Source organism: Triturus cristatus, chromosome 1_1 (genome assembly GCF_964204655.1).
Source record: "Triturus cristatus chromosome 1_1, aTriCri1.1, whole genome shotgun sequence".
Lineage (NCBI taxonomy): Eukaryota > Metazoa > Chordata > Amphibia > Caudata > Salamandridae > Triturus > Triturus cristatus.
Genome location: NC_140579.1, coordinates 202,076,317 through 202,098,549, shown reverse-complemented (window position 1 = coordinate 202,098,549; position 22,233 = coordinate 202,076,317).

Below are 22,233 nucleotides of genomic sequence, written 5' to 3'. Positions count from 1 at the left end.
ACTCACTCTCACTGACTCACTCACTCTCACTGACTCCTTCACTCTAACTGACTCACTGACTCTCACTGACTCACTGACTCTCACTCACTGACTGACTCACTCTCACTGACTGACTCACTCTCACTGACTAGCTCACTCTCACTGACTGAGTCACTGCATGACTCACTGGCTGACTCACTGGCTGACTCACTCACTCTCACTGACTGACTCACTCACTCTCACTGACTGACTCACTTACTCTCACTGACTGACTCACTCACTCTCACTGACTGAAACTCACTCTCACTGACTGACACTCACTCTCACTGACTGACTTACTCACTCTCACTGACTGACTCACTCACTCTCACTCACTGACTCACTCACTCTCACTGACTGACTCACTCTCACTGACTGACTCTCTCTCTCTCACTGACTGACTGACTCACTCACACTCACTGACTGACTCACTCACTCTCACTGACTGACTCACTCACTCTCACTGACTCACTCACTCTCACTGACTCACTCACTCTCAATGATTTACTCACTCTCACTGACTCACTGACTCACTCACTCTCACTGACTCACTCACTCTAACTGACTCACTGACTCTCACTGACTCACTGACTCTCACTCACTGACTGACTCACTCTCACTGACTGACTCACTCTCACTGACTGGCTCACTCTCACTGACTGAGTCACTGCATGACTCACTGGCTGGCTCACTGGCTGACTCACTCACTCTCACTGACTGACTGACTCACTCTCACTGACTGACTCACTCACTCTCACTGACTGACTCACTTACTCCCACTGACTGACTCACTTACTCTCACTGACTGACTCACTCTCACTGACTCACTCACTCTAACTGACTCACTGACTCTCACTGACTCACTGACTCTCACCCACTGACTGACTCACTCTCACTGACTGACTCACTCTCACTGACTGGCTCACTCTCACTGACTGAGTCACTGCATGACTCACTGGCTGACTAACTGGCTGACTCACTCACTCTCACTGACTGACTCACTCACTCTCACTGACTGACTCACTTACTCTCACTGACTGACTCACTCACTCTCACTGACTGAGACTCACTCTCACTGACTGACACTCACTCTCATTGACTGACTCACTCACTCTCACTCACTGACTCACTCACTCTCACTGACTGACTCACTCTCACTGACTGACTCTCTCTCTCACTGACTGACTCACTCACACTCACTGACTGACTCACTCACTCTCACTGACTGACTCACTCACTCTCACTGAATGACTCACTCTCACTGACACTCACCCACTCTCACACACTGACTAACTCACTCTCACTGACTGACTCCCTCTCACTGACTCACTCTCACTGACTCACTCTCAATGACTGACTCACTCTCACTGACTGACTCACTCTCACTGACTGGCTCACTCTCACTGACTGAGTCACTGACTGACCCACTGGCTGACTCACTGGTTGACTCACTCACTCTCACTGACTGACTCACTCACTCTTACTGACTGACTCACTCACTCTCACTGACTGACTCACTTACTCTCACTGACTGACTCACTCACTCTCACTGACTGACTCACTCACTCTCACTGACTGACTCACTCACTCTCACTGACTGACTCACTCACTCTCACTGACTGAGACTCACTCTCACTGACTGACACTAACTTTCACTGACTGACACTCACTCTCACTGACTGACACTCACTCTCACTGACTGACTCACATACTCTCACTGACTGACTCAGTCTCCCTGACTGACTCACTCACTCTCACTGACTCACTCACTCTCACTGACTGACTCACTCACTCTCACTGACTGACTCGCTCACTCTCACTGATTGACTCACTCTCACTGACTCACTCTCTCTCTCACTGACTCACTCACTCTCACTGACTGACTCACTCTCACTGACCGACTCACTCTCACTGATTGACTCACTCTCACTGACTGACTCACTCACTCTCACTCACTGACTCACTCACTCTCACTGACTGACTCACTCTCACTGACTCACTCACTCTCAATGATTTACTCACTCTCACTGACTCACTCACTCTCACTGACTCACTCACTCTCACTGACTCACTCACTCTAACTGACTCACTGACTCTCACTGACTCACTGACTCTCACTCACTGACTCACTCACTCTCACTGACTCACTCACTCTAACTGACTCACTGACTCTCACTGACTCACTGACTCTCACTCACTGACTGACTCACTCTCACTGACTGACTCACTCTCACTGACTGGCTCACTCTCACTGACTGAGTCACTGCATGACTCACTGGCTGACTCACTGGCTGACTCACTCACTCTCACTGACTGACTGACTCACTCTCACTGACTGACTCACTTACTCTCACTCACTGACTCACTCACTCTCACTGACTGACTCACTCTCACTGACTGACTCTCTCTCTCTCACTGACTGACTCACTCACACTCACTGACTGACTCACTCACTTTCACTGACTGACTCACTCACTCTCACTGACTCACTCACTCTCACTGACTCACTCACTCTCAATGATGTACTCACTCTCACTGACTCACTCACTCACTCTCACTGACTCACTCACTCTCACTGACTCACTCACTCTCACTGACTCACTCACTCTAACTGACTCACTGACTCTCACTGACTGACTCACTCTCACTCACTGACTCACTCTCACTGACTTACTCTCTCACTCTCACAGACTCACTCACTCTCACTGACTGAGACTCACTCTCACTGACTGACACTCACTCTCACTGACTGACTTACTCACTCTCACTGACTGACTCACTCACTCTCACTCACTGACTCACTCACTCTCACTGACTGACTCACTCTCACTGACTGACTCTCTCTCTCTCACTGACTGACTCACTCACACTCACTGACTGACTCACTCACTTTCACTGACTGACTCACTCACTCTCACTGACTCACTCACTCTCACTGACTCACTCACTCTCAATGATGTACTCACTCTCACTGACTCACTCACTCACTCTCACTGACTCACTCACTCTCACTGACTCACTCACTCTCACTGACTCACTCACTCTAACTGACTCACTGACTCTCACTGACTCTCACTCACTGACTGACTCACTCTCACTGACTGACTCACTCTCACTGACTGGCTCACTCTCACTGACTGAGTCACTGCATGACTCACTGGCTGACTCACTGGCTGACTCACTCACTCTCACTGACTGACTCACTCACTCTCACTGACTGACTCGCTCACTCTCACTGACTTACTCACTCTCACTGACTCACTCTCTCTCTCACTGACCCACTCACTCTCACTGACTGACTCACTCTCACTGACTGACTCACTCTCACTGATTGACTCACTCTCACTGACTGACTCACTCACTCTCACTGACTGACTCACTCACTCTCACTGACTGACTCACTCTTACTGACTGACTCTCTCTCTCTCACTGACTGACTCACTCACACTCACTGACAGACTCACTCACTCTCACTGACTGACTCACTCACTCTCACTGACTCACTCACTCTCACTGACTCACTCACTCTCAATGATTTACTCACTCTCACTGACTCACTCACTCACTCTCACTGACTCACTCACTCTCACTGACTCACTCACTCTCACTGACTCACTCACTCTAACTGACTCACTGACTCTCACTGACTCAGTGACTCTCTCTCACTGACTGACTCACTCTCACTGACTGGCTCACTCTCACTGACTGAGTCACTGCATGACTCACTGGCTGACTCACTGGCTGACTCACTCACTCTCACTGACTGACTCACTCACTCTCACTGACTCACTCACTTACTCTCACTGACTGACTCCCTCACTCTCACTCTCACTGACTCACTCTCACTGACTCACTTTAATTGACTCACTCTCACTGACTCACTCACTCTCACTGACTCACTCACTCACTGACTCACTCTCACTGACTCACTCTCACTGACTGACACTCACTCTCACTGACTGACACTCACTCTCACTGACTGACTCATGCACTCTCACTGACTGACTCAGTCTCCCTGACTGACTCACTCACTCTCACTGACTCACTCACTCTCACTGACTGACTCACTCATTCTCACTGACTGACTCGCTCACTCTCACTGACTTACTCACTCTCACTGACTCACTCTCTCTCTCACTGACTCACTCATTCTCACTGACTGACTCACTCTCACTGACTGACTCACTCTCACTGATTGACTCACTCTCACTGACTGACTCACTCACTCTCACTGACTCACTCACTCTAACTGACTCACTGACTCTCACTGACTCAGTGACTCTCACTCACTGACTGACTCACTCTCACTGACTCACTCACTCTCACTGACTCACTCACTCTCACTGACTGACTCACTCACTCTCACTCTCACTGACTCACTCTCACTGACTCACTTTAATTGACTCACTCTCACTGACTCACTCACTCTCACTGACTCACTCACTCACTGACTCACTCTCACTGACTCACTCTCACTGACTGACTGACTCACTCTCACTGACTGACTGACTCACTCTCACTGACTCGCTCGCTCACTCTCACTGGCTGACTCTCACTGACTGACTCACTCTCACTGATACTCACCCACTCTCACACACTGACTGACTCACTCTCACTGACTGACTCCCTCTCACTGACTCACTCTCACTGACTCACTCTCACTGACTGACTCACTCTCACTGACTGACTCACTCTCACTGACTGGCTCACTCTCACTGACTGAGTCACTGACTGACTCACTGGCTGACTCACTGGCTGACTCACTCACTCTTACTGACTGACTTACTCTCACTGACTGACTCACTCACTCTCACTGACTGACTCACTCACTCTCACTGACTGACTCACTTACTCTCACTGACTGACTCACTCTCACTGACTGACTCACGCACTCTCACTGACTGACTCACTCATTCTCACTGACTGACTCACTCACTCTCACTGACTGAGACTCACTCTCACTGACTGACACTCACTCTCACTGACTGACACTCACTCTCACTGACTGACTCACTCACTCTCACTGACTGACTCACTCTCACTGACTGACTCACTCACTCTCACTGACTGAGACTCACTCTCACTGACTGACACTCACTCTCACTGACTGACACTCACTCTCACTGACTGATTCAGTCTCCCTGGCTGACTCACTCACTCTCACTGACTCACGCACTCTCACTGACTGACTCATTCACTCTCACTGACTGACTTGCTCACTCTCACTGACTGACTCACTCTCACTGACTCACTCTCTCTCTCACTGACTCACTCACTCTCACTGACTGACTCACTCTCACTGACTGACTCACTCTCACTGACTGACTGACTCACTCTCACTGACTGACTCACTCACTCTCACTGACTGACTCACTCTCACTGACTGACTCACTCACTCTCACTGACTGACTCACTCACTCTCACTGACTGACTCACTCACTCTCACTGACTGACTCACTCTCACTGACTGACTGACTCACTCTCACTGACTGACTCACTCACTCTCACTGATTGACTCACTCTCACTGACTGACTCACTCACTCTCACTCACTGACTCACTCCCTCTCACTGACTGACTCACTCTCACTGACTGACTCTCTCTCTCTCTCACTGACTGACTCACTCACACTCACTGACTGACTCACTCACTCTCACTGACTGACTGACTCACTCTCACTGACTGACTCACTCTCACTGACTCACTCACTCTCAATGATTTATTCACTCTCACTGACTCACTCACTCACTCTCACTGACTCACTCACTCTCACTGACTCACTCACTCTCACTGACTCACTCACTCTAACTGACTCACTGACTCTCACTGACTCACTGACTCTCACTCACTGACTGACTCACTCTCACTGACTGACTCACTCTCACTGACTGGCTCACTCTCACTGACTGAGTCACTGCATGACTCACTGGCTGACTCACTGGCTGACTCACTCACTCTCACTGACTGACTGACTCACTCTCACTGACTGACTCACTTACTCTCACTGACTGACTCACTCACTCTCACTGACTGAGACTCACTCTCACTGACTGACACTCACTCTCACTGACTGACTTACTCACTCTCACTGACTGACTCACTCACTCTGACTCACTGACTCACTCACTCTCACTGACTGACTCACTCTCACTGACTGACTCTCTCTCTCTCACTGACTGACTCACTCACACTCACTGACTGACTCACTCACTCTCATTGACTGACTCACTCTCTCTCACTGACTCACTCACTCTCACTGACTCACTCACTCTCACTGACTCACTCACTCTCAATGATTTACTCACTCTCACTGACTCACTGACTCACTCACTCTCACTGACTCACTCACTCTAACTGACTCACTGACTCTCACTGACTCACTGACTCTCACTCACTGACTGACTCACTCTCACTGACTGACTCACTCTCACTGACTGGCTCACTCTCACTGACTGAGTCACTGCATGACTCACTGGCTGGCTCACTGGCTGACTCACTCACTCTCACTGACTGACTCACTCACTCTCACTGACTGACTCACTCACTCTCACTGACTGACTCACTTACTCTCACTGACTGACTCACTCTCACTGACTGACTCACTCACTCTCACTGACTGACTCTCTCTCTCTCTCACTGACTGACTCACTCACACTCACTGACTGACTCACTCACTCTCACTGACTGACTCACTCACTCTCACTGACTCACTCACTCTCACTGACTCACTCACTCTCAATGACTCACTCACTCTCACTGACTCACTCACTCACTCTCACTGACTCACTCACTCACTCTCACTGACTCACTCAGTCTCACTGACTGACTCACTCTAACTGACTCACTGACTCTCACTGACTCACTGACTCTCACTCACTGACTGACTCACTCTTACTGACTGACTCACTCTCACTGACTGGCTCACTCTCACTGACTGAGTCACTGCATGACTCACTGGCTGACTCACTGGCTGACTCACTCACTCTCATTGACTGACTCACTCACTCTCACTGACTGACTCACTCACTCGCACTGACTGACTCACTTACTCTCACTGACTGACTCACTCTCACTGACTGACTCACTCACTCTCACTGACTGACTCACTCACTCTCACTGACTGACTCACTCACTCTCACTGACTGAGACTCACTCTCACTGACTGAAACTCACTCTCACTGACTGACTCACTCACTCTCACTGATTGACTCACTCTCACTGACTGACTCACTCACTCTCACTGACTCACTCACTCTAACTGACTCACTGACTCTCACTGACTCAGTGACTCTCACTCACTGACTGACTCACTCTCACTGACTGACTCACTCTCACTGACTCACTCACTCTCACTGACTGACTCACTCACTCTCACTCTCACTGACTCACTCTCACTGACTCACTTTAATTGACTCACTCTCACTGACTCACTCACTCTCACTGACTCACTCACTCACTGACTCACTCTCACTGACTCACTCTCACTGACTGACTGACTCACTCTCACTGACTGACTGACTCACTCTCACTGACTCGCTCGCTCACTCTCACTGGCTGACTCTCACTGACTGACTCACTCTCACTGACACTCACCCACTCTCACACACTGACTGACTCACTCTCACTGACTGACTCCCTCTCACTGACTCACTCTCACTGACTCACTCTCACTGACTGACTCACTCTCACTGACTGACTCACTCTCACTGACTGGCTCACTCTCACTGACTGAGTCACTGACTGACTCACTGGCTGACTCACTGGCTGACTCACTCACTCTCACTGACTGACTTACTCTCACTGACTGACTCACTCACTCTCACTGACTGACTCACTCACTCTCACTGACTGACTCACTTACTCTCACTGACTGACTCACTCTCACTGACTGACTCACTCACTCTCACTGACTGACTCACTCATTCTCACTGACTGACTCACTCACTCTCACTGACTGAGACTCACTCTCACTGACTGACACTCACTCTCACTGACTGACACTCACTCTCACTGACTGACTCACTCACTCTCACTGACTGACTCACTCTCACTGACTGACTCACTCACTCTCACTGACTGAGACTCACTCTCACTGACTGACACTCACTCTCACTGACTGACACTCACTCTCACTGACTGATTCAGTCTCCCTGGCTGACTCACTCACTCTCACTGACTCACGCACTCTCACTGACTGACTCATTCACTCTCACTGACTGACTTGCTCACTCTCACTGACTGACTCACTCTCACTGACTCACTCTCTCTCTCACTGACTCACTCACTCTCACTGACTGACTCACTCTCACTGACTGACTCACTCTCACTGACTGACTGACTCACTCTCACTGACTGACTCACTCACTCTCACTGACTGACTCACTCTCACTGACTGACTCACTCACTCTCACTGACTGACTCACTCACTCTCACTGACTGACTCACTCACTCTCACTGACTGACTCACTCTCACTGACTGACTGACTCACTCTCACTGACTGACTCACTCACTCTCACTGATTGACTCACTCTCACTGACTGACTCACTCACTCTCACTCACTGACTCACTCCCTCTCACTGACTGACTCACTCTCACTGACTGACTCTCTCTATCTCTCACTGACTGACTCACTCACACTCACTGACTGACTCACTCACTCTCACTGACTGACTCACTCACTCTCACTGACTGACTCACTCTCACTGACTCACTCACTCTCAATGATTTATTCACTCTCACTGACTCACTCACTCACTCTCACTGACTCACTCACTCTCACTGACTCACTCACTCTCACTGACTCACTCACTCTAACTGACTCACTGACTCTGACTGACTCACTGACTCTCACTCACTGACTGACTCACTCTCACTGACTGACTCACTCTCACTGACTGGCTCACTCTCACTGACTGAGTCACTGCATGACTCACTGGCTGACTCACTGGCTGACTCACTCACTCTCACTGACTGACTGACTCACTCTCACTGACTGACTCACTTACTCTCACTGACTGACTCACTCACTCTCACTGACTGAGACTCACTCTCACTGACTGACACTCACTCTCACTGACTGACTTACTCACTCTCACTGACTGACTCACTCACTCTGACTCACTGACTCACTCACTCTCACTGACTGACTCATTCTCACTGACTGACTCTCTCTCTCTCACTGACTGACTCACTCACACTCACTGACTGACTCACTCACTCTCATTGACTGACTCACTCTCTCTCACTGACTGAGACTCACTCTCACTGACTGACACCCACTCTCACTGACTGACTCACTCTCACTGACTCACTCTCTCTCTCACTGACTGACTCACTCTCACTGACTGACTCACTCTCACTGACTCACTCACTCTCACTGACTCACTCACTCTCACTGACTGGCTCACTCTCACTGACTGTGTCACTGACTGACTCACTGGCTGACTCATTGGCTGACTCACTCACTCTCACTGACTGACTCACTCACTCTCACTGACTGACTCACTCTCACTGACTGACTGACTCACTCTCACTGACTGACTCACTCACTCTCACTGACTGACTCACTCACTCTCACTGACTGACTCACTCTCACTGACTGACTGACTCACTCTCACTGACTGACTCACTCACTCTCACTGATTGACTCACTCTCACTGACTGACTCACTCACTCTCACTCACTGACTCACTCCCTCTCACTGACTGACTCACTCTCACTGACTGACTCTCTCTCTCTCTCACTGACTGACTCACTCACACTCACTGACTGACTCACTCACTCTCACTGACTGACTCACTCACTCTCACTGACTGACTCACTCTCACTGACTCACTCACTCTCAATGATTTATTCACTCTCACTGACTCACTCACTCACTCTCACTGACTCACTCACTCTCACTGACTCACTCACTCTCACTGACTCACTCACTCTAACTGACTCACTGACTCTCACTGACTCACTGACTCTCACTCACTGACTGACTCACTCTCACTGACTGACTCACTCTCACTGACTGGCTCACTCTCACTGACTGAGTCACTGCATGACTCACTGGCTGACTCACTGGCTGACTCACTCACTCTCACTGACTGACTGACTCACTCTCACTGACTGACACTCACTCTCACTGACTGACTTACTCACTCTCACTGACTGACTCACTCACTCTGACTCACTGACTCACTCACTCTCACTGACTGACTCACTCTCACTGACTGACTCTCTCTCTCTCACTGACTGACTCACTCACACTCACTGACTGACTCACTCACTCTCATTGACTGACTCACTCTCTCTCACTGACTCACTCACTCTCACTGACTCACTCACTCTCAATGATTTACTCACTCTCACTGACTCACTGACTCACTCACTCTCACTGACTCACTCACTCTAACTGACTCACTGACTCTCACTGACTCACTGACTCTCACTCACTGACTGACTCACTCTCACTGACTGACTCACTCTCACTGACTGGCTCACTCTCACTGACTGAGTCACTGCATGACTCACTGGCTGGCTCACTGGCTGACTCACTCTCACTGACTGACTCACTCACTCTCACTGACTGACTCGCTCACTCTCACTGACTGACTCACTTACTCTCACTGACTGACTCACTCTCACTGACTGACTCACTCACTCTCACTGACTGACTCTCTCTCTCTCTCACTGACTGACTCACTCACACTCACTGACTGACTCACTCACTTTCACTGACTGACTCACTCACTCTCACTGACTCACTCACTCTCACTGACTCACTCACTCTCAATGACTCACTCACTCTCACTGACTCACTCACTCACTCTCACTGACTCACTCACTCACTCTCACTGACTCACTCAGTCTCACTGACTGACTCACTCTAACTGACTCACTGACTCTCACTGACTCACTGACTCTCACTCACTGACTGACTCACTCTTACTGACTGACTCACTCTCACTGACTGGCTCACTCTCACTGACTGAGTCACTGCATGACTCACTGGCTGACTCACTGGCTGACTCACTCACTCTCACTGACTGACTCACTCACTCTCACTGACTGACTCACTCACTCGCACTGACTGACTCACTTACTCTCACTGACTGACTCACTCTCACTGACTGACTCACTCACTCTCACTGACTGACTCACTCACTCTCACTGACTGACTCACTCACTCTCACTGACTGAGACTCACTCTCACTGACTGAAACTCACTCTCACTGACTGACTCACTCACTCTCACTGACTGACTCACTCTCACTGACTCACTCTCTCTCTCACTGACTGACTCACTCTCACTGACTGACTCACTCTCACTGACTCACTCACTCTCACTGACTCACTCACTCTCACTGACTGGCTCACTCTCACTGACTGTGTCACTGACTGACTCACTGGCTGACTCATTGGCTGACTCACTCACTCTCACTGACTGACTCACTCACTCTCACTGACTGACTCACTCTCACTGACTGACTCACTCACTCTCACTGACTGACTCACTCACTCTCACTGACTGACTCACTCACTCTCACTGACTGACTCACTCTCACTGACTGACTGACTCACTCTCACTGACTGACTCACTCACTCTCACTGATTGACTCACTCTCACTGACTGACTCACTCACTCTCACTCACTGACTCACTCCCTCTCACTGACTGACTCACTCTCACTGACTGACTCTCTCTCTCTCTCACTGACTGACTCACTCACACTCACTGACTGACTCACTCACTCTCACTGACTGACTCACTCACTCTCACTGACTGACTCACTCTCACTGACTCACTCACTCTCAATGATTTATTCACTCTCACTGACTCACTCACTCACTCTCACTGACTCACTCACTCTCACTGACTCACTCACTCTCACTGACTCACTCACTCTAACTGACTCACTGACTCTCACTGACTCACTGACTCTCACTCACTGACTGACTCACTCTCACTGACTGACTCACTCTCACTGACTGGCTCACTCTCACTGACTGAGTCACTGCATGACTCACTGGCTGACTCACTGGCTGACTCACTCACTCTCACTGACTGACTGACTCACTCTCACTGACTGACTCACTTACTCTCACTGACTGACTCACTCACTCTCACTGACTGAGACTCACTCTCACTGACTGACACTCACTCTCACTGACTGACTTACTCACTCTCACTGACTGACTCACTCACTCTGACTCACTGACTCACTCACTCTCACTGACTGACTCACTCTCACTGACTGACTCTCTCTCTCTCACTGACTGACTCACTCACACTCACTGACTGACTCACTCACTCTCATTGACTGACTCACTCTCTCTCACTGACTCACTCACTCTCACTGACTCACTCACTCTCAATGATTTACTCACTCTCACTGACTCACTGACTCACTCACTCTCACTGACTCACTCACTCTAACTGACTCACTGACTCTCACTGACTCACTGACTCTCACTCACTGACTGACTCACTCTCACTGACTGACTCACTCTCACTGACTGGCTCACTCTCACTGACTGAGTCACTGCATGACTCACTGGCTGGCTCACTGGCTGACTCACTCACTCTCACTGACTGACTCACTCACTCTCACTGACTGACTCACTCACTCTCACTGACTGACTCACTTACTCTCACTGACTGACTCACTCTCACTGACTGACTCACTCACTCTCACTGACTGACTCTCTCTCTCTCTCACTGACTGACTCACTCACACTCACTGACTGACTCACTCACTTTCACTGACTGACTCACTCACTCTCACTGACTCACTCACTCTCACTGACTCACTCACTCTCAATGACTCACTCACTCTCACTGACTCACTCACTCACTCTCACTGACTCACTCACTCACTCTCACTGACTCACTCAGTCTCACTGACTGACTCACTCTAACTGACTCACTGACTCTCACTGACTCACTGACTCTCACTCACTGACTGACTCACTCTTACTGACTGACTCACTCTCACTGACTGGCTCACTCTCACTGACTGAGTCACTGCATGACTCACTGGCTGACTCACTGGCTGACTCACTCACTCTCACTGACTGACTCACTCACTCTCACTGACTGACTCACTCACTCTCACTGACTGACTCACTTACTCTCACTGACTGACTCACTCTCACTGACTGACTCACTCACTCTCACTGACTGACTCTCTCTCTCTCTCACTGACTGACTCACTCACACTCACTGACTGACTCACTCACTCTCACTGACTGACTCACTCACTCTCACTGACTCACTCACTCTCACTGACTCACTCACTCTCAATGACTCACTCACTCTCACTGACTCACTCACTCACTCTCACTGACTCACTCACTCACTCTCACTGACTCACTCAGTCTCACTGACTGACTCACTCTAACTGACTCACTGACTCTCACTGACTCACTGACTCTCACTCACTGACTGACTCACTCTTACTGACTGACTCACTCTCACTGACTGGCTCACTCTCACTGACTGAGTCACTGCATGACTCACTGGCTGACTCACTGGCTGACTCACTCACTCTCATTGACTGACTCACTCACTCTCACTGACTGACTCACTCACTCGCACTGACTGACTCACTTACTCTCACTGACTGACTCACTCTCACTGACTGACTCACTCACTCTCACTGACTGACTCACTCACTCTCACTGACTGACTCACTCACTCTCACTGACTGAGACTCACTCTCACTGACTGAAACTCACTCTCACTGACTGACTCACTCACTCTCACTGATTGACTCACTCTCACTGACTGACTCACTCACTCTCACTGACTCACTCACTCTAACTGACTCACTGACTCTCACTGACTCAGTGACTCTCACTCACTGACTGACTCACTCTCACTGACTGACTCACTCTCACTGACTCACTCACTCTCACTGACTGACTCACTCACTCTCACTCTCACTGACTCACTCTCACTGACTCACTTTAATTGACTCACTCTCACTGACTCACTCACTCTCACTGACTCACTCACTCACTGACTCACTCTCACTGACTCACTCTCACTGACTGACTGACTCACTCTCACTGACTGACTGACTCACTCTCACTGACTCGCTCGCTCACTCTCACTGGCTGACTCTCACTGACTGACTCACTCTCACTGACACTCACCCACTCTCACACACTGACTGACTCACTCTCACTGACTGACTCCCTCTCACTGACTCACTCTCACTGACTCACTCTCACTGACTGACTCACTCTCACTGACTGACTCACTCTCACTGACTGGCTCACTCTCACTGACTGAGTCACTGACTGACTCACTGGCTGACTCACTGGCTGACTCACTCACTCTCACTGACTGACTTACTCTCACTGACTGACTCACTCACTCTCACTGACTGACTCACTCACTCTCACTGACTGACTCACTTACTCTCACTGACTGACTCACTCTCACTGACTGACTCACTCACTCTCACTGACTGACTCACTCATTCTCACTGACTGACTCACTCACTCTCACTGACTGAGACTCACTCTCACTGACTGACACTCACTCTCACTGACTGACACTCACTCTCACTGACTGACTCACTCACTCTCACTGACTGACTCACTCTCACTGACTGACTCACTCACTCTCACTGACTGAGACTCACTCTCACTGACTGACACTCACTCTCACTGACTGATACTCACTCTCACTGACTGATTCAGTCTCCCTGGCTGACTCACTCACTCTCACTGACTCACGCACTCTCACTGACTGACTCATTCACTCTCACTGACTGACTTGCTCACTCTCACTGACTGACTCACTCTCACTGACTCACTCTCTCTCTCACTGACTCACTCACTCTCACTGACTGACTCACTCTCACTGACTGACTCACTCTCACTGACTGACTGACTCACTCTCACTGACTGACTCACTCACTCTCACTGACTGACTCACTCTCACTGACTGACTCACTCACTCTCACTGACTGACTCACTCACTCTCACTGACTGACTCACTCACTCTCACTGACTGACTCACTCTCACTGACTGACTGACTCACTCTCACTGACTGACTCACTCACTCTCACTGATTGACTCACTCTCACTGACTGACTCACTCACTCTCACTCACTGACTCACTCCCTCTCACTGACTGACTCACTCTCACTGACTGACTCTCTCTATCTCTCACTGACTGACTCACTCACACTCACTGACTGACTCACTCACTCTCACTGACTGACTCACTCACTCTCACTGACTGACTCACTCTCACTGACTCACTCACTCTCAATGATTTATTCACTCTCACTGACTCACTCACTCACTCTCACTGACTCACTCACTCTCACTGACTCACTCACTCTCACTGACTCACTCACTCTAACTGACTCACTGACTCTGACTGACTCACTGACTCTCACTCACTGACTGACTCACTCTCACTGACTGACTCACTCTCACTGACTGGCTCACTCTCACTGACTGAGTCACTGCATGACTCACTGGCTGACTCACTGGCTGACTCACTCACTCTCACTGACTGACTGACTCACTCTCACTGACTGACTCACTTACTCTCACTGACTGACTCACTCACTCTCACTGACTGAGACTCACTCTCACTGACTGACACTCACTCTCACTGACTGACTAACTCACTCTCACTGACTGACTCACTCACTCTGACTCACTGACTCACTCACTCTCACTGACTGACTCATTCTCACTGACTGACTCTCTCTCTCTCACTGACTGACTCACTCACACTCACTGACTGACTCACTCACTCTCATTGACTGACTCACTCTCTCTCACTGACTGAGACTCACTCTCACTGACTGACACCCACTCTCACTGACTGACTCACTCTCACTGACTCACTCTCTCTCTCACTGACTGACTCACTCTCACTGACTGACTCACTCTCACTGACTCACTCACTCTCACTGACTCACTCACTCTCACTGACTGGCTCACTCTCACTGACTGTGTCACTGACTGACTCACTGGCTGACTCATTGGCTGACTCACTCACTCTCACTGACTGACTCACTCACTCTCACTGACTGACTCACTCTCACTGACTGACTCACTCACTCTCACTGACTGACTCACTCACTCTCACTGACTGACTCACTCACTCTCACTGACTGACTCACTCTCACTGACTGACTGACTCACTCTCACTGACTGACTCACTCACTCTCACTGATTGACTCACTCTCACTGACTGACTCACTCACTCTCACTCACTGACTCACTCCCTCTCACTGACTGACTCACTCTCACTGACTGACTCTCTCTCTCTCTCACTGACTGACTCACTCACACTCACTGACTGACTCACTCACTCTCACTGACTGACTCACTCACTCTCACTGACTGACTCACTCTCACTGACTCACTCACTCTCAATGATTTATTCACTCTCACTGACTCACTCACTCACTCTCACTGACTCACTCACTCTCACTGACTCACTCACTCTCACTGACTCACTCACTCTAACTGACTCACTGACTCTCACTGACTCACTGACTCTCACTCACTGACTGACTCACTCTCACTGACTGACTCACTCTCACTGACTGGCTCACTCTCACTGACTGAGTCACTGCATGACTCACTGGCTGACTCACTGGCTGACTCACTCACTCTCACTGACTGACTGACTCACTCTCACTGACTGACACTCACTCTCACTGACTGACTTACTCACTCTCACTGACTGACTCACTCACTCTGACTCACTGACTCACTCACTCTCACTGACTGACTCACTCTCACTGACTGACTCTCTCTCTCTCACTGACTGACTCACTCACACTCACTGACTGACTCACTCACTCTCATTGACTGACTCACTCTCTCTCACTGACTCACTCACTCTCACTGACTCACTCACTCTCAATGATGTACTCACTCTCACTGACTCACTGACTCACTCACTCTCACTGACTCACTCACTCTAACTGACTCACTGACTCTCACTGACTCACTGACTCTCACTCACTGACTGACTCACTCTCACTGACTGACTCACTCTCACTGACTGGCTCACTCTCACTGACTGAGTCACTGCATGACTCACTGGCTGGCTCACTGGCTGACTCACTCTCACTGACTGACTCACTCACTCTCACTGACTGACTCGCTCACTCTCACTGACTGACTCACTTACTCTCACTGACTGACTCACTCTCACTGACTGACTCACTCACTCTCACTGACTGACTCTCTCTCTCTCTCACTGACTGACTCACTCACACTCACTGACTGACTCACTCACTTTCACTGACTGACTCACTCACTCTCACTGACTCACTCACTCTCACTGACTCACTCACTCTCAATGACTCACTCACTCTCACTGACTCACTCACTCACTCTCACTGACTCACTCACTCACTCTCACTGACTCACTCAGTCTCACTGACTGACTCACTCTAACTGACTCACTGACTCTCACTGACTCACTGACTCTCACTCACTGACTGACTCACTCTTACTGACTGACTCACTCTCACTGACTGGCTCACTCTCACTGACTGAGTCACTGCATGACTCACTGGCTGACTCACTGGCTGACTCACTCACTCTCACTGACTGACTCACTCACTCTCACTGACTGACTCACTCACTCGCACTGACTGACTCACTTACTCTCACTGACTGACTCACTCTCACTGACTGACTCACTCACTCTCACTGACTGACTCACTCACTCTCACTGACTGACTCACTCACTCTCACTGACTGAGACTCACTCTCACTGACTGAAACTCACTCTCACTGACTGACTCACTCACTCTCACTGACTGACTCACTCTCACTGACTCACTCTCTCTCTCACTGACTGACTCACTCTCACTGACTGACTCACTCTCACTGACTCACTCACTCTCACTGACTCACTCACTCTCACTGACTGGCTCACTCTCACTGACTGTGTCACTGACTGACTCACTGGCTGACTCATTGGCTGACTCACTCACTCTCACTGACTGACTCACTCACTCTCACTGACTGACTCACTCTCACTGACTGACTCACTCACTCTCACTGACTGACTCACTCACTCTCACTGACTGACTGACTCACTCTCACTGACTGACTCACTCTCACTGACTGACTGACTCACTCTCACTGACTGACTCACTCACTCTCACTGATTGACTCACTCTCACTGACTGACTCACTCACTCTCACTCACTGACTCACTCCCTCTCACTGACTGACTCACTCTCACTGACTGACTCTCTCTCTCTCTCACTGACTGACTCACTCACACTCACTGACTGACTCACTCACTCTCACTGACTGACTCACTCACTCTCACTGACTGACTCACTCTCACTGACTCACTCACTCTCAATGATTTATTCACTCTCACTGACTCACTCACTCACTCTCACTGACTCACTCACTCTCACTGACTCACTCACTCTCACTGACTCACTCACTCTAACTGACTCACTGACTCTCACTGACTCACTGACTCTCACTCACTGACTGACTCACTCTCACTGACTGACTCACTCTCACTGACTGGCTCACTCTCACTGACTGAGTCACTGCATGACTCACTGGCTGACTCACTGGCTGACTCACTCACTCTCACTGACTGACTGACTCACTCTCACTGACTGACTCACTTACTCTCACTGACTGACTCACTCACTCTCACTGACTGAGACTCACTCTCACTGACTGACACTCACTCTCACTGACTGACTTACTCACTCTCACTGACTGACTCACTCACTCTGACTCACTGACTCACTCACTCTCACTGACTGACTCACTCTCACTGACTGACTCTCTCTCTCTCACTGACTGACTCACTCACACTCACTGACTGACTCACTCACTCTCATTGACTGACTCACTCTCTCTCACTGACTCACTCACTCTCACTGACTCACTCACTCTCAATGATTTACTCACTCTCACTGACTCACTGACTCACTCACTCTCACTGACTCACTCACTCTAACTGACTCACTGACTCTCACTGACTCACTGACTCTCACTCACTGACTGACTCACTCTCACTGACTGACTCACTCTCACTGACTGGCTCACTCTCACTGACTGAGTCACTGCATGACTCACTGGCTGGCTCACTGGCTGACTCACTCACTCTCACTGACTGACTCACTCACTCTCACTGACTGACTCACTCACTCTCACTGACTGACTCACTTACTCTCACTGACTGACTCACTCTCACTGACTGACTCACTCACTCTCACTGACTGACTCTCTCTCTCTCTCACTGACTGACTCACTCACACTCACTGACTGACTCACTCACTTTCACTGACTGACTCACTCACTCTCACTGACTCACTCACTCTCACTGACTCACTCACTCTCAATGACTCACTCACTCTCACTGACTCACTCACTCACTCTCACTGACTCACTCACTCACTCTCACTGACTCACTCAGTCTCACTGACTGACTCACTCTAACTGACTCACTGACTCTCACTGACTCACTGACTCTCACTCACTGACTGACTCACTCTTACTGACTGACTCACTCTCACTGACTGGCTCACTCTCACTGACTGAGTCACTGCATGACTCACTGGCTGACTCACTGGCTGACTCACTCACTCTCACTGACTGACTCACTCACTCTCACTGACTGACTCACTCACTCGCACTGACTGACTCACTTACTCTCACTGACTGACTCACTCTCACTGACTGACTCACTCACTCTCACTGACTGACTCACTCACTCTCACTGACTGACTCACTCACTCTCACTCACTGAGACTCACTCTCACTGACTGAAACTCACTCTCACTGACTGACTCACTCACTCTCACTGACTGACTCACTCTCACTGACTCACTCTCTCTCTCACTGACTGACTCACTCTCACTGACTGACTCACTCTCACTGACTCACTCACTCTCACTGACTGGCTCACTCTCACTGACTGTGTCACTGACTGACTCACTGGCTGACTCATTGGCTGACTCACTCACTCTCACTGACTGACTCACTCACTCTCACTGACTGACTCACTCACTCTCACTGACTCACTCACTCACTCTCACTGACTCACTCACTCTCACTGACTGACTCACTCACTCTCACTGACTGACTCGCTCACTCTCACTGACTGACTCACTCTCTCTGACTCACTCTCTCTCTCACTGACTCACTCACTCTCACTGACTAACTCACTCTCACTGACTGGCCCACTCTCACTGACTGAGTCACTGACTGACTCACTGGCTGACTCACTGGCTGACTCACTCACTCTCACTGACTGACTCACTCACTCTCACTGACTGACTCACTCACTCTCACTGACTGACTCACTTACTCTCACTGACTGACTCACTCTCACTGACTGACTCACTCACTCTCACTGACTGACTCTCTCTCTCTCTCACTGACTGACTCACTCACACTCACTGACTGACTCACTCACTTTCACTGACTGACTCACTCACTCTCACTGACTCACTCACTCTCACTGACTCACTCACTCTCAATGACTCACTCACTCTCACTGACTCACTCACTCACTCTCACTGACTCACTCACTCACTCTCACTGACTCACTCAGTCTCACTGACTGACTCACTCTAACTGACTCACTGACTCTCACTGACTCACTGACTCTCACTCACTGACTGACTCACTCTTACTGACTGACTCACTCTCACTGACTGGCTCACTCTCACTGACTGAGTCACTGCATGACTCACTGGCTGACTCACTGGCTGACTCACTCACTCTCACTGACTGACTCACTTACTCTCACTGACTGACTCACTCACTCGCACTGACTGACTCACTTACTCTCACTGACTGACTCACTCTCACTGACTGACTCACTCACTCTCACTGACTGACTCACTCACTCTCACTGACTGACTCACTCACTCTCACTGACTGAGACTCACTCTCACTGACTGAAACTCACTCTCACTGACTGACTCACTCACTCTCACTGACTGACTCACTCTCACTGACTCACTCTCTCTCTCACTGACTGACTCACTCTCACTGACTGACTCACTCTCACTGACTCACTCACTCTCACTGACTGGCTCACTCTCACTGACTGTGTCACTGACTGACTCACTGGCTGACTCATTGGCTGACTCACTCACTCTCACTGACTGACTCACTCACTCTCACTGACTGACTCACTCACTCTCACTGACTCACTCACTCACTCTCACTGACTCACTCACTCTCACTGACTGACTCACTCACTCTCACTGACTGACTCGCTCACTCTCACTGACTGACTCACTCTCTCTGACTCACTCTCTCTCTCACTGACTCACTCACTCTCACTGACTAACTCACTCTCACTGACTGGCCCACTCTCACTGACTGAGTCACTGACTGACTCACTGGCTGACTCACTGGCTGACTCACTCACTCTCACTGACTGACTCACTCACTCTCATTGACTGATTCACTCACTCTCACTGACTGACTCACTCACTCTCACTGACTGACTCACTTACTCTCACTGACTGACTCACTCACTCTCACTGACTCACTCACTCTCACTGACTGACTCACTCACTCTCACTGACTGACTCGCTCACTCTCACTGACTGACTCACTCTCTCTCTCACTGACTCACTCACTCTCACTGACTGACTCACTCTCACTGACTGACTCACTCTCACTGACTGACTCACTCACTCTCACTGACTGACTCACTCACTCTCACTGACTGACTCGCTCACTCCCACTGACTGACTCACTCTCTCTCTCACTGACTCACTCACTCTCACTGACAGACTCACTCTCACTGACTGACTCACTCTCACTGACTGACTCACTCACTCTCACTGACTGACTCATTCACTCTCACTGACTGATTCACTCTCACTGACTGACTCTCTCTCTCTCACTGACTGACTCACTCACACTCACTGACTGACTCACTCACTCTCACTGACTCACTCACTCTCACTGACTCACTGACTGTCACTGACTCACTGACTGACTCACTCTCACTGACTGACTCACTCTCACTGACTCACTCTCACTGACTAACTGACTCACTCTCACTGACCCACTCACTCTCACTGACTGACTCACTCACTCTCACTCTCACTGACTCACTCTCACTGACTCACTTTAATTGACTCACTCTCACTGACTCACTCACTCTCACTGACTCACTCACTCACTGACTCACTCTCACTGACTCACTCTCACTGACTGACTCA